This window comes from Oncorhynchus gorbuscha, unplaced genomic scaffold (genome assembly GCF_021184085.1).
Source record: "Oncorhynchus gorbuscha isolate QuinsamMale2020 ecotype Even-year unplaced genomic scaffold, OgorEven_v1.0 Un_scaffold_942, whole genome shotgun sequence".
Classification (NCBI taxonomy): Eukaryota; Metazoa; Chordata; class Actinopteri; order Salmoniformes; family Salmonidae; genus Oncorhynchus; species Oncorhynchus gorbuscha.
The window spans coordinates 195,425-203,560 of NW_025745889.1; the positions used below are offsets into that span (position 1 = coordinate 195,425).

General features: G+C 51.8%; 1 long non-coding RNA gene across 1 annotated transcript in view; it reads left to right on the top strand.

The window, feature by feature from the left end:
• LOC124020845 overlaps positions 1-5,729 on the top strand; it is a 46,182-nt gene extending 40,453 nt beyond the window's left edge. The window contains exon 3 of the long non-coding RNA XR_006836159.1: positions 5,618-5,729. This is a non-coding gene — a long non-coding RNA (uncharacterized LOC124020845). The remainder of the gene's footprint in view (positions 1-5,617) is intronic.
• The last annotated feature ends 2,407 nt before the right edge of the window (positions 5,730-8,136 follow it).

Genomic DNA, 8,136 nt, shown 5'->3' on the forward strand with positions numbered 1-8,136 from the left:
CATTCGGATTGGTTTGTCTATATATCCTCCGTGCCCTTTTCCAATATGAGCCAGCGACTCTCCCTGTCACTCCGTCTTTCACAAATCACATGGAAGCAGGGCGCGATCTGAGAGGGACAATTTGACAATGGTATGCATGAGTAAGCAGGGAATTCACCATCCATTAAACTGACCAGAGAGAGGGAGTGCGAGAGAAAGAGAGAAGATTAAAGGAGAGAGAGAGAGCATTACACATTCTTTGACAGCCCTCCATACCATGTTATGCACACACACAAAAAACACAACACAAATATTAATGATTCCTGTTAACCTGCTGCATGTGTATATGTGAGTTTGTATGTGATTTCTGTTCAATCCCATTTCTCTCTCACCTCTCCCATTGATAGAAGGACTGTATTCCTGTGTGTGCTGGAACTTTTACCATGTGAAGGTCAGACAGGTTTTACAAATCCTTGTTTCTGCTAGGTGTGTGTGTGTGTGTGTGTGTGTGTGTGTGTGTGTGTGTGTGTGTGTGTGTGTGTGTGTGTGTGTGTGTGTGTGTGTGTGTGTGTGTGTGTGTGTGTGTGTGTGTGTGTGTGTGTGTGTGTGTGTGTGTGTGTGTGTGTGTGTGTGTGTGTGTGTGTGTGTGTGTGTGTGTGAGTGTAAGAAAGAGAGAGTCTTTGTATGAGAAAGATGGTGAAAGAGAGAGATTTGCTTAGCAGACAGATTTGTCAGAGTTTAGTTTTACTCAGCACATGAAACCCCTGAGTGGTCCCACATCCTCAATGAATGAGAGTGTAAATTCTTCCTCTTCTTCCTTTAAAACTCACACCTGACCAAATAGGTTCCACTCACAGCGCCACAGTCCAATGAGATGAATAGTTATCACTACCGGCTGCCTGTGTTCCAATAGACTTAGAAATCTTTCTTTCCTTGTCTCCTCTCCTTAATTATGACTGGGCTGCCTGCTCAGTACTGCCTGCTCAGTACTGCCTGCTCAGTACTGCCTGCTCAGTACTGCCTGCCCAGTACTGCCTGCTATGTACTGCCTGCTCAGTACTGCCTGCTCAGTACTGCATGCTCAGTACTGCCTGCTCAGTGCTGCCTGCTATGTACTGCCTGCTACGTACTGCCTGCTCAGTACTGCCTGCTCAGTAATGCCTGCTCTGTACTGCCTGCTCAGTGCTCCCTGCTCAGTACTGCCTGCTCAGTACTGCCTGCTTAGTACTGCCTGCTCAGTGCTGCCTGCTATGTACTGCCTGCTCAGTACTGCCTGCTCAGTGCTGCCTGCTATGTACTGCCTGCTATGTACTGCCTGCTCAATACTGCCTGCTCAGTACTGCCTGCTCAGTGCTGCCTGCTATGTACTGCCTGCTATGTACTGCCTGCTCAGTATTGCCTGCTCAGTACTGCCTGCTACATACTGCCTGCTCAGTGCTGCCTGCTATGTACTGCCTGCTCAGTACTGCCTGCTCAGTACTGCCTGCTATGTACTGCCTGCTCAGTACTGCCTGCTACATACTGCCTGCTATGTACTGCCTGCTCTGTACTGCCTGCTCAGTGCTGCCTGCTCAGTGCTGCCTGCTATGTACTGCCTGCTATGTACTGCCTGCTCAGTACTGCCTGCTCAGTGCTGCCTGCTATCTACTGCCTGCTATGTACTGCCTGCTCAGTACTGCCTGCTCAGTGCTGCCTGCTATGTACTGCCTGCTATGTACTGCCTGCTCAATACTGCCTACTCAGTGCTGCCTGCTATGTACTGCCTGCTCAGTGCTGCCTGCTCAGTGCTGCCTGCTATGTACTGCCTGCTATGTACTGCCTGCTCAGTACTGCCTGCTCAGTACTGCCTGCTATGTACTGCCTGCTATGTACTGCCTGCTCAGTACTGCCTGCTCAGTGCTGCCTGCTATGTACTCTCTACAACCCACCAGACCTGCCTCAGCTGTGTTATTCCAATCTAATAGACACCTACTGGAGTTACTATGTCCTTAAGCCATGGTACACATGCACGCACGCACGCACGCACGCGCGCGCACACACACACACACACACACACACACACACACACACACACACACACACACACACACACACACACACACACACACACACACACACACACACACACACACACACACACACACACACACACACACACACACACACACACACACACATAGAAACACAGACAGATGCGGAAACACGCTGCCACACACACACAAACCCTAGTGTTGCTCTTATGCCCCTCAGCCACAGCCCAGTTGGGAGGGAGACGTTTTTCCAGTAAACTAACCTTGATCAATACCCTTCCATGGACCCTGCAAACCCCACTGTTCCCTCTGCCTCTGGATTTCAATATCACGCCTCTTTGAACGCTGTAGCCACAGGCTTATAATGTGAGTGTGTGTACATGTGTGCGTGTGTGTTTGTGTGTGTGTGTGGCTGTTGGGTCCAGCATATGCAATGATAACTGGCACTCTGAACTCCCTCTGTGAAGAAAGATGAGAGCCACTGGGCATGTGCAGAAGACGCCATGTCATTTACCTGACTTTTGTATGTTTATTCAGACAAGAGGGACTCCAACTCAGGCGTGCGCACACACACACACACACACACACACACACACACACACACACACACACACACACACACACACACACACACACACACACACACACACACACACACACACACACACACACACACACACACACACACACACACACACACACACACACACACACACACACACGTAGACACAAACACCCTAACAAGCCAACTCACTATTGCCTCTTGCATGAAACTCAAACACACAACTTTGCTCCCTAGCCATAAACACACTTCAAAAATGTCTTATTTTTGGAAGCGATATGGACGATAGTATTCCCCTGTTTCAAGGGCCTAATCGTTCTCTTCATGTGCCCTTGCATGCCTCCTGCCTCTTCGTATGCCCCTCCGCGCTTCAAACCCACCAGTTAACATCCAGCACAGAACTACCACAACAACCTTTGGCTCTGAAAGGTATCTACTTCACACTGTACTCTTTACATATGCTGTGTATTTAGGCTTTTTCTGGAGCTCTGACATTTCAAATAAGTCAAAAATGCTACAGGGATGTGGTCAACATAAATAATAATCACAGATAGTTCTTCATCTTGAAGTCAATTATGAATGGATACGTGATACAGGTTTCCTGTATGTGTATAGATACATTTGTATGAGTTTTTCAGTCCTGTATGGCTAAGCGTTTGTGTTTATAAAGCGGGTGTGTGCCTGCCTGTGTGCATGTGAGAGGAGGTGAGGGCAGCTGACCCAGATGTGTTTAAGTGGGTCAGGGGAGCCTCACCGCCCCACGCAGGGGCAATGTGGGGGAGGGTGCATGCTCGTGCAAAGGACTGTTCATTTGAATGAGTTATATTTTAATATTCAACAAGGTTCATTCTATGTGGGGGGTATCCGACAAAGACATTAGCATACAGAAACAATGATGACGACGAAAGGACATGTAAAGTATGGAATGTTGTGATGCTGTGTCAGCACCCTTGTTATGGTAAAGGTCAAAGTTTGTGGTAAAGCAGCAGTGTGGTGATTAAACATCATGGTAGCAGGAAGAGAGGAGTGGGAGGTAGAGAGGGAGGGATGAGAGGAGGAGTGGGAGGTAGAGAGGGAGGAGAGGAGGGATGGGAGGTAGAGAGGGAGGGAGGGATGAGAGGAGGAGTGGGAGGTAGAGAGGGAGGGATGAAAGGAGGAGTGGGAGGTAGAGAGGGAGGGATGAGAGGAGGAGTGGGAACCCTCCTCTCCTCCCTCCCTCTCTACCTCCCATCCCTCCTCTCCTCCCTCCCTCTCTACCTCCCAACCCTCCTCTCCTCCCTCCCTCTCTACCTCCCATCCCTCCTCTCCTCCCTCCCTCTCTACCTCCCATCCCTCCTTTCCTCCCTCTCTTTCCTACCTCTCATCCCTCCTCTCCTATCTCCCCTCTCTACGTCCCATCCCTCCTCCCCCCCCCCCCCCTCCCTCCTTTCTTCCCTCCCTCTCTTCCTCCCATCCCTCCTCTCATCCCTCCCTCTCTACCTCCCATCCCTCTCTCATCCCTCCCTCTCTACCTCCCATCCCTCCCTCTCTACCTCCCTCCGTCTCGATCTCCCTCTCTACCTCCCATCCCTCCTCTCCTCCCTCCCTCTCTACCTCCCATCCCTCCTCTCATCCCTCCTCTCTACCTCCCACTCCTCCTCTCATCCCTCCCTCTCTACCTCCCATCCCTCCTCTCATCCCTCCCTCTCTACCTCTCACTCCTCCTCTCCTCCCTCCCTCTCTCCCTCCCACTCCTCCTCTCATCCCTCCCTCTCTATCTCCCACTCCTCCTCTCATCCCTCCCTCTCTACCTCCCACTCCTCCTCTCCTCCCTCCTCTCCTCCCTCCCTCTCTACCTCCCATCCCTCCTCTCCTCCCTCCCTCTCTACCTCCCAACCCTCCTCTCCTCCCTCCCTCTCTACCTCCCATCCCTCCTCTCCTCCCTCCCTCTCTACCTCCCATCCCTCCTTTCCTCCCTCTCTTTCCTACCTCTCATCCCTCCTCTCCTATCTCCTCTCTACGTCCCATCCCTCCTCCCCCCCCCCTCCCTCCTTTCTTCCCTCCCTCTCTTCCTCCCATCCCTCCTCTCATCCCTCCCTCTCTACCTCCCATCCCTCTCTCTCATCCCTCCCTCTCTACCTCCCATCCCTCCCTCTCTACCTCCCTCCGTCTCGATCTCCCTCTCTACCTCCCATCCCTCCTCTCCTCCCTCCCTCTCTACCTCCCATCCCTCCTCTCATCCCTCCCTCTCTACCTCCCACTCCTCCTCTCATCCCTCCCTCTCTACCTCCCATCCCTCCTCTCATCCCTCCCTCTCTACCTCTCACTCCTCCTCTCCTCCCTCCCTCTCTCCCTCCCACTCCTCCTCTCATCCCTCCCTCTCTATCTCCCACTCCTCCTCTCATCCCTCCCTCTCTACCTCCCACTCCTCCTCTCCTCCCTCCCTCTCTCCCTCCCTCTCTACCTCCCATCCCTCCTCTCCCCCCTCCCTCTCTCCCTCCCACTCCTCCTCTCATCCCTCCCTCTCTACCTCCCACTCCTCCTCTCATCCCTCCCTCTCTACCTCCCACTCCTCCTCTCATCCCTCCCTCTCTACCTCCCACTCCTCCTCTCATCCCTCCCTCTCTACCTCCCACTCCTCCTCTCCTCCCTCCCTCTCTCCCTCCCACTCCTCCTCTCATCCCTCCCTCTCTACTTCCCACTCCTCCTCTCATCCCTCCCGCTCTCCCTCCCACTCCTCCTCTCATCCCTCCCTCTCTACCTCCCACTCCTCTCTTCCTGCTACCATGATGTTTAATCACCACACTGCTGCTTTACCACAAACTTTGACCTTTACCATAACAAGGGTGCTGACACAGCATCACAACATTCCATACTTTACATGTCCTTTCGTCGTCATCATTGTTTCTGTATGCTAATGTCTTTGTCGGATACCCCCCCCCCATAGAAAGAACCTTGTTGAATATTAAAATATAACTCATTCAAAATAACAGTCCTCTGCATGATTTCTTAAAGCAGAATTATGAACACATTTCTCCCCAACTCTTTCCCTGTGTCTCTTCCCCAGTGTCGGCTGAACTGGGCCACAGCATCCGAGCTGGGAGACCTGAGAGAAGAGATGGGAGAGGGTGGCTCCGCTGACTGGAGGAGTACCAGCTGGTCTCAAACAGGTAGGGAGCCGTGCCAAGTCCCTGTGCCAGCGTCCGTCGTGCCCGCTGACGTGGGTCGTCTGTTGGCTTCCATCAGGGCCTCTCTCTCTCTCTCTCTCTGATCTGGAATGAAGATGATTTGATTAGACCTCTGGTAAAGGCTGGGCAGGCCCTATACAAAGCCATTAGGATGGCCAGGAGTGGACTGGGGTGTTACGGGTGAGTAGTGGGTGACCGCAGCGGACTCACATTTGCACTGGACTGTTAGTTGTAATTCGGTTAGAATGTTGTTGTGTGTCTGTGCATGTGTGCGTATGCACCTTTTCAACGTCCCTACTCTCATCCCTCTGGTAATTGAATCGTGGTACAATAATGGATCTATGATTTTATTTTGTCTTAGGTCCAAATGAGTTTTGGTGTGAACGTACACACACTGGCAGGTGTTTACACATTACAGGGGCTCAAAGCAAATCTCCCAAACTCTGGAGGTTAAACTCTGTAGATCACACCTGGCCTATACACTGTATGTAGTCTATATGCTATGCAAAGAGGTATGGATACAAGTATAGAAGGACCAAGGCTTTGTATGGGAGACAAGGATATGCTAATTAGCAAACAGAGAGGGACAGGTAGTAGCAGACATAAGGGAGTGACATGAAGGAGTGTGTCTCAGTTGGTAGAACATGATGCTTGCAACGCCAGGGTTGTGGGAACAGTATGAAAATGTATGCAATCACTACTGTAAGTCGCTCTGGATAATAGCATCTGCTAAATGACTCATTTGTTATTTATTTTTTAAGTAAAAAATGAAAGGAACGGGTAGGCCTTCTTTCTGGCTAGGAGACAAACTGAGAAAGACCGGTACGCCTACTTGGAGACAATGCAAGGAGGACAGCTACTGTAGCTGGCTAGAGACCACCTGAAAGAGACAGGTAGCTACTGTAGCTGGCTAGGGACCACCTGAAAGAGACAGGTAGCTACTGTAGCTGGCTAGGGACCACCTGAAAGAGACAGGTAGCTACTGTAGCTGGCTAGGGACCACCTGAAAGAGACAGGTAGCTACTGTAGGGACCACCTGGCTACTGTAGCTGGGACCACCTGAAAGAGACAGGTAGCTTCTGTAGCTGGCTAGGGACCACCTGAAAGAGACATGTAGCTACTGTAGCTGGCTAGGGACCACCTGAAAGAGACAGGTAGCTACTGTAGCTGGCTAGAGACCACCTGAAAGAGACAGGTAGCTACTGTAGCTGGCTAGGGACCACCTGAAAGAGACAGGTAGCTACTGTAGCTGGCTAGGGACCACCTGAAAGAGACAGGTAGCTACTGTAGCTGGCTAGGGACCACCTGAAAGTGACAGGTAGCTACTGTAGCTGGCTAGGGACCGCCTGAAAGAGACAGGTAGCTACTGTAGCTGGCTAGGGACCGCCTGAAAGAGACAGGTAGCTACTGTAGCTGGCTAGGGACCGCCTGAAAGAGACAGGTAGCTACTGTAGCTGGCTAGGGACCACCTGAAAGAGACAGGTAGCTACTGTAGCTGGCTAGGGACCACCTGAAAGAGTAAGGTAGCTACTGTAGCTGGCTAGGGACGACCTGAAAGAGACAGGTAGCTACTGTAGCTGGCTAGGGACCACCTGAAAGAGACAGGTAACTGCTGTAGCTGGCTAGGGACCAACTGAAAGAGACAGGTAGCTACTGTAGCTGGCTGGGGACTGCCTGAAAGAGACAGGTAGCTACTGTAGCTGGCTAGGGACCGCCTGAAAGAGACAGGTAGCTTCTGTAGCTGGCTAGGGACCGCCTGAAAGAGACAGGTAGCTTCTGTAGCTGGCTAGGGACCTCCGTCACTCGGGGCGGGCATTGTTAAGTAAAGGCTGAGACGGTTACTTTTCTCGGTTCCTCTCCGCTCTTTTGAAAGAGACAGGTAGCTACTGTAGCTGGCTAGGGACCACCTAAAAGAGACAGGTAGCTACTGTAGCTGGTTAGGGACTGCCTAAAAGAGACAGATAGCTACTGTAGCTGGCTAGTTACAGTAATGTAACTGATGTTATCCTGTTAATCATGTCTGCCTGGCCAAACAGCCCTGTGGGTACAGACTAGTGTGTGTACGGCCCAGCTTTGCCAAGCTGTTCCCACGACCCAGAGGTCAAAGGACATGCTCAGAGTGGGCGCCAGGCAGAGACCAGCCAGATAGACGACCTTGCCGCACACACACACACACACACACACACACACACACACACACACACACACACACACACACACACACACACACACACACACACACACACACACACACACACACACACACACACACACACACACACACACACACACAGCCGGCCAAGGCTGGGCCTGCCAAGTCCAACATGCCGATGGCCAGACGGTGGGCATGAAGAGGTCAGCCCTGGCATGGTGGCCAAACGCTGTCCGAGGAGGGAAG